This window comes from Cheilinus undulatus, linkage group 24 (genome assembly GCF_018320785.1).
Source record: "Cheilinus undulatus linkage group 24, ASM1832078v1, whole genome shotgun sequence".
Taxonomy (NCBI): Eukaryota; Metazoa; Chordata; class Actinopteri; order Labriformes; family Labridae; genus Cheilinus; species Cheilinus undulatus.
Window position 1 is genome coordinate 11,860,760 of NC_054888.1, and position 7,867 is coordinate 11,868,626.

Genomic DNA, 7,867 nt, shown 5'->3' on the forward strand with positions numbered 1-7,867 from the left:
CAAGATGGCGCTGTTGTATTACAAAAGATTGAAAATAAATGTTCAGAATTTGATGTTAGAGCACAAAAAATGTGTTACTAAAGGTGGAAATGATACTTAGACGACTTAGTGTGTTTGAATTATGAAGTTACTGAAATTAAAACAAAATTAATAACACATTTTGTGTCATAAAGATATGTTTTCCTGTTTATATCTGACAATAACAGTTTAAATATCAAGACATGTCTCGATAATGTTTATAACGACATATATTTATTTGATCTCACATTTTAAAATCAGAATTAAAGTTAAGTATTACCCTATTTAGTGCTTATATCTTGTAGAAACTAAAAAAAACAACAATTGAACCAATCCTTCAAATACTGTAAATATAACAGCTCGTTTTGATTAAATCTTAAAAATATTAATGTCATATATAGATATTTTGACTGTCATATTCTTGTCCATTACTGAGACTGAACGATAAAGGTTTGCTAAAAAAAATCAGCTGTTAACTTAAAATCCAAAATAATTGTTTCAGCTTTATTTTCAGAGCTTAAAGAACACAATTGTAGTCCGAAGTAAACAGTAATGGACCACTCTAAATATTTTTTGTCATTGACCTCATGTTTTTTTAGAGTCATCTCTTAATCTACATAGTTTTCTCATGTGCACATTTGCACCATGAGTGAAGTTGCCCTCTAAGTTAGAATGGTCATGTCTATAGGGACCAACATCTAAAATACATGGATGTTAACCTAAACTGAATTTAAAAGCACTTTATGGATCAAAGTGCACCTTTCAGTTTTTGATACTTATATTCATTGAAATTAGTGAGTGGCATTTGTTCCAAAATTAAGAAATGAGAAACATAAATTTGAGTGGTAGAGAAATATGTAAATTATATATTGTAGCTAGACTCATACTAAAAAAATAGTTCAACTATTTTAAAATTTTTTCGTAATCAGTTAAAAAAATATATTGTTAGTATTTTCAACTTGCATGGAGTTACAGTGTAGGATGCTTTTTCTTTATATCTAGCATCAGTAGCATTTTTTAAGGTACTTGGCTTGGGAGCTTGTCTTTCACTAGTACAAGTTTTATTTTGGGCCAAGGCTGGAGAGGTGTCAGTTCATTTCCTGGGGCCTGCCCAGGTGCCCTTGTGCAAGCCACTTATTCCTGTAGGCCATACTCTGTGTGCAGCCCTCTCAACCTGACATCTTTCCTGTACTGCACACCCTTTTTCTCCGGCTTCCTCTTCTTCTTCTCCTTGATTGTCTTGGTGCGTCACCAAGGCATCATTTCTTAAATTACACTTAAAATCTAATGGATAATGATTATGGTATATAGGCTACAACCACTATGATCAACAGCAGTATAACACTAATAATGTGTTTCTATTTCTGAACTGGGTTAAAGACATGTGAAAGGTCTGGGAGCAAGCGTTCCTTAGCAAAATTGTTCCACTTTACCCAAATAAACTATCATTGTAACGTTATCCTCCCTGTGTGATTATAATACGATGTCTCTTTTAGTCTGGCTGTGATAAATTCCCTCGCTCTCAAAATGTGATTACACTGCATTTCCTTTACTAGGAGCAGAAATCACTCTCTTTATTCCCTCAGTGACTAACACTCATTGGGCCTCCATGTAGCGAACAGTAATCTACAAGCTTAGACACTTATGAATCATCATCATCTGCACTACTATTGAACAGGTGTTGTGTCATGAAACTGCAATTTGCAAGTCTGTTGAAAGCAATATAAACACAATGCATTTCTGTTTGACCATATGAATTTCATGTGGTGCAAAATGTTTAACTTGGAAGCCTGTTAGCTTATAAAATGGCAGAAAAATGACACAATAACATATATATTTACAATCAAATACAGTTTAAAATACATACAGCAGCTCATATAGAACAGTAAAGTAAAGACAATGTGTAAAGGACCTGTTGTCAGTTGTAAAATGCTTGAATCCATCTTCTTAAAGTGATTTGAGCAAATTTACACTCCAAAAATCCACATTAACTTCAAGTTAGCTGGGATTGACCTAGACCGCAAAAAAACACGAACTACATTAGCTCTACTCCATTTAGAAGTAGCTCTCCTCTTTTCCTAAATCACTCCATCAAAAGTTCCCTAGCCAGAGATACTTTATGAACACTTAGCACAGTTTGTCTACTTCAGGTTTTCGAGGTTTTATGTCTCCCGCTATACTCGCCTGGCAGGGCCTGGGGACTGCATGCCCAAAGAAGTTTTACTGGCTGCCTGTGCCTGCTGCTTCAAGCCTTCCCTGGAAAAATACAACCGCCTCATGATGTGGGGAAATATGGAAACATCAGAGTGAACGTTATTTAGACATTTTGATTCTGCCTCGAGAGAAAGATTTATAATAACGCTGGAAAGTTATGATGATGCCTACTGCCGATTTATTTCACCAGTATTTCTTTGTACGTCTTGCCACCAAAAAGCTTCTACTTTTGGATTTATTGGAGAATATTAATCAAAGTTTTGGACATTTTTACTGCACTCTGTGGCATTTTATTTGAAAGATGCTACAAATACATATCCAAGGGCTGATATTTTTCTTTATAATTAAATTAACCCTTTTCAGAAAAAAACAGGACACAGTTTTTCCCAGGAAAAATGCTTTGGAAGTGTAGTCTGACTATCATGAGACACACACTCTGTCTTCATTAACAGCCAGACTTGGGGAATACTTTAAGGCTTAGCAGCTCCTTAAGGCAGCAGGTTTCATAAATAAAAGTCAGAATATGTCCACAACACTACAATAAACCCTCAAAGGTAAACAATATGACTGAGTAACTTATGGAAAAGGGCACATTCTTGTTTGGTCAGGGCTGTGTCTACACTCTGAGAACAGGAAATACCTTATATGCATCAATAAGATCAAGAGTTAGACCTCAGAAAACTTGTGATTCACTCCAATAAAACATCAGCCATGGATTTAAAAGTTGTTAAATCACCCTTTTAATTTATTGTGTATCCCTTATTTTGATGTCTTTGGGGACATTTATACATCTTTCAAGAGATTTTGCTTCAAAAGTTTGGATTATGTAGTTTTGGCTGAAGAGCTAAACAAGAGAAATTAATAACTGAATGGTAGATGTGTGGAAAATCGCTTATTGGCCAGCATTTACCCTAGCACTGTACTCATGCTAAATTTTGATGCTTCTGTATTGAGCATTTCCACTGTATTGCATGAAACAATACATTCGAATAGCAGTGTCTACTTCAAGAAAATACATAAGCTGTTGGTAGTTCCCTTCTAAACTATGATGGTGTATTTCAATTATAATTCAAAGCTTAAAAGAGACCCCAAAAAATCACAATATCTCACCTTCAAAAAGAAAAATAACAAGAAGAAATACCCAAAGAACAAAGAGCTTTGTTTTTAGCCATGTTAGCACTCAGTGATAGGCTAGCTTACTTTTAAATCAAACATTCCAGCATCTGTTTCATAAACTGGCTCAAAATTTGGTACAGGAATTCATACCCTGCTAAAAATGAAATGTTAAACCTTTAGTTTTCCACTCTATGAAATATATTGTTGACAGTGCCATTAATAGACAGAAATTACAAAAGTTGGCAAAGAGAGTTAGCCAAAACAATGTTTGTTGTGCTAATTAGCAATGTTGGAATAGTAACTGACTAAAGTAGAAAATTGATCTTTTTCAATGTCGCATCTTTAAGCTAGCTCATTCTATTACGAAAAGTCTATGCCATAAAATTTATGACAAAAATCGCTGAATACTCTTCCATGGTGCCACTTTTGAATAGAGTTACAGATAAAGTAGTCGGAGGTCCCAGAACCCTTTTCAAGAACCACTTAGCTAAGCACCAAGCTAACTGAACAAAATACCTTCGAAAAATAACTATATTTTTACCGTTAGCATGCTAGCATACAGACATAGTTTGAGGTACACTTCTGGCTAACTAAAGCTATTAATCGTTTAATTTTTGAGCTATTTCCTGCACTGAACTTGGGCAAAACTGAAGTTACATTTCTGCAGCTGTTATATAAATGTGTTTTTAGGGTTCATGAGCATGTTACGAGGAGTAGACTGTTCAAAATCTGAACCTTTTAGCTCCTAACATAACTTTGGCTAGCTTGAGTGACAACTATTTTCATTACCTCTGATACCAAATTTAAACTAAATCCCAGGCAAAGTCTGCAGCAATACAAGCGTTTTAGTAGGATCTTTGAGTGTGTGAGTATGGTGACACTAGTGTTTAACTCCACCACAAACTTTGGCTAACTAGAGCTACAAATGGTTTCATTGCAGAACTACTTTAAATACTAAATATAAACCTTAAAATGCTTATGGTAGCATTTAGCATTAGCAGCCTGTTGCGTCAGCTCTGTCTTTGACTTTACCAAACTAGAACCAAAAATACTTTATTTTTGTAACTTTTCCAAAAAGCCTAGCGTAGTTAAGTTACATTTGAGTAAAATTCTTCATTCTTCAAGTGCTTGAGTTGGGCCTATTAGCATGTTAGTGTGCTGGTATTAGCTTATAGCTCAAAAGCCAACTCTGGCTGACTTGAGCTACAAATGATTTTAGTACAAAACTTCTTTAATACTAAACTTGATCTGCATTTCCGTCATTCCAAATTAGTGTTTTGGCAGGGCCTGTTAGCATGTTAGCCTACCTAAGTTAGCATTTAGCTCAAAACAGTTATTGCTAACTTAGCCTACATATTGTTTTGTTATATAACTTAATCTAAAAATTAATTAAAACAAATTTTCAGTAAAATTCTGCAGTAACATGGGAGTTTAAGTAGGGTCTTTGTCAGCCTGATGAGATTAGCATTTGGCTCAGCTCAAGACTGGGTAACTTAAGCTACAAATAGTTTAATCACAGAGCTTTATCTAATACTAAACTTAAGCTAAAGTCTAAAGTAAATTAAATTCTGCAGTAATTCCAGTGCTTTTGTAGTGTTTGTGGGTATGTTAGCGTGCTGATGTTAGCACCTAGCTCAAATCCTTATTTTGGCTAACCTGTGTTATAAACGATTTTAGTACATAACTTCCTAAATAGTATATGTGACCTAAAAATAAGTCATTCTTTACAAATACAAGTGCTTTAGTAACGGCTATTCGCATATTGTGCTGATATTAGCAGTAGCTCAAATCACAAATTTGGCTAATTTGAGCTACAAATGATTTTAGCGCGAAACTTCTTTAATACTAGACTTTAGCCTAATTTCAGTTATTCAGCAATAATGAGTGTTTTATTAGGGCATTTCAGCATGCTGATGTTAGCATAAAGCTCCACCCACAACTTTGGATAACGTAAACTAAACTTAAACTTAAAATTAACTAAATTTAAGTTAAATTCTACAGTATTATGACTGTGTTCATGGTGCCTGTTAGCATGTTAGCATGCTGATATTAGCATTGGGCATTAACTGGACTTTGGATTACTAAAACTAGAAATGGCTTCTTTTCTTATCTACATCAAATAGCCTACTGTGGTTCAGTTAGTCATTTTTTACAGTATTACAAGTGTGTTTAGCATGTTAGCATGCTGATCTCAACATTTAGCTAAAAGCGAGATGTTGGCTGACAGGAGCAATTAATTGTTTACTTCCTGAAAGTCTTTGAATAGCTGTGTTAGCTCAACTTCAGTCACATCTCTTAACTTTTTCCAACTGGCCTTAATTTAAATTCAATACAGATTCCTGTGGCTCAACAGGCGTATGGTTGTGGTGTTTTGAAATCAAATAAACACACTTTTAAAAGGAAAAGAGTGATGCCTTTGAGTGTGGGATTAGCCGAAGAATTCAAGCCCTTGTAAAGTTTTCTTTCTCCTTGCGCTTCCTAGTTTGTTTTCGTCCTTTTAGATCTACCTATTTTTACCCAGATATACTGGAACAGCACTTTGGGTGGGCTCCTCTCTTCTGTCATCAGGACAGCAGAGACCGGGAGCCAGCCGTCATAACAACATTTCCCGGTTTATCACTTCGGCAAGCTGGTTTGTGTCTGAAAAGCAGGACACTCTGGGGTGCTGTTACTTTATAGGCACACACACTCTGCTTGAGCACCTTTAAACACACACCAACGGTATCATTAATAAGGCCTGGGAGCTGTTGCTGTGTGAGAGGTAATTACTCCATGCAGCTCGGTGAGGCTTTGATGGAAAGTTTTAGACTAACTGGCTCGACTGTAAGAAGCCTTGACTCTGCTTCTTTTTAATAAGAACCCTTTATGGCTCCGTTTTCTCTCTTTTCTCTCTTAAATGCTCACTTTCATGTCATCCTGGAAAGTTTTTGTGTCTTATTTTTAAATATAAGTGACCAAAAATAAAAGAAAAGGGCTATGTTTGCATTAAAACCCTGATAAATGTTGAGAGGCCTCATCATCTGCTGTCAAATTCAATGTGAGCCGTTCAGAAGTTCTTTCTTGCTGGCGCAGCAAACCTTCTTTATGACACTGAGGTCTGCCCGCTTTGTCTGCACGCTGTGTCTGACTCATGTGGGACCTCGCTGGGTGAGATGACGGCTTCCCTTCTCAAACCACTAACAGCCAGTTGTGTGTTCACTGCAAGAGGCCTGGTCCACAGCCCGCGTGTGATGTGTCCGCTGTGGTAGCAGAACGGCAGTTTGCACAGTCCAAGCACACTTGCCTGTTGACTTTGCAGCTTGATTGAATGGTTGCTCCTTTTCCAGCTGCTGGCCAAAATCATTAGTAGTATTTTTGGAACACCATCATTCAGGATCTGTGTTTTGAGCAGGAGCCACTTTGGTAGATACTTTTGAAATCATCATATTCCAAACAAGATGATCCACCAATCCTGGAAACTGTAAAAGAAGATGATAGATCCTCTCCTCGATGCGAAATAGTTAAACCAACATAATCAGCAATTTGGCAGTCTGAGTGATGTTCACTGAAATACAAATGTGCTGCTGTGGACAATATAAGCCATCACTGCTCTGTACATAAACACTTTCACATACAGACACATTTGAGTGTTTTATGTAGGCTATGTTTGTAGCAGTCAAACCCATAGATCAGCAATGCTGGGCCTAACAGGCTACAATGCTTTGTAGCCTGTAAGGACAAATTGCAAGCCAAATTTCTTAAAATTCTTGATCAAAACCAAATGTTTGAATGACAAATGTAACTGTTTGGAAATGAAGTGGAACAAAAATGTAATGGAACAAAGAAAAGTGGACATATCCTTCAAAATAAAGGAAAATCATACTCATTTTGCCACATTTCTTTTTAGCTTATAAGCTACTTGTTGGGTTGACTGAATTTAGGTTAGATATTCTAATTTATATACAGAAAACACTTATAAATATTAGCATGTTAGCATGCTATCAAAAGGTTAAAAATCTCAACAGCTGAGCTCTATTTCTTACACATAACACGGTAAACACATATAAATATTTGCATAGTAGCATGCTATTAGCATTTAGCTTCAAGCAGCATTGTGGCAAAGGTAACGGCCCATCACTTCACCAACTAATATAAGCATCAGATATATTAGTTAGCACTCTTACACACTAAACTAAATGTTGAGCTTAGACCTTGCTGTAAAATATTTACTTAGTAGAAGGTTGTTAGCGCTTAGCTTAAGGCATCTTTCTGACACCTCAACAACCCATATCCTGTATGGCACATACACAAGTAAAGTTGTTAGCATGCTAACATACCAAACTAAAATGGTGAGCTAACATGGCTGGCAAAACAGTACATAAATTATCATGATATTAGCATTGAACTTATAGCAACAGGTAAAATTGTGGCCAGGCACTTCAGTTAATTTAATGCTAATACACAAAAGTGGTTAGAATATTTAACAATACCAAATACCAACCTATTAGCATGCTATTTCTAGCTGTAGGTTAAAGCAATG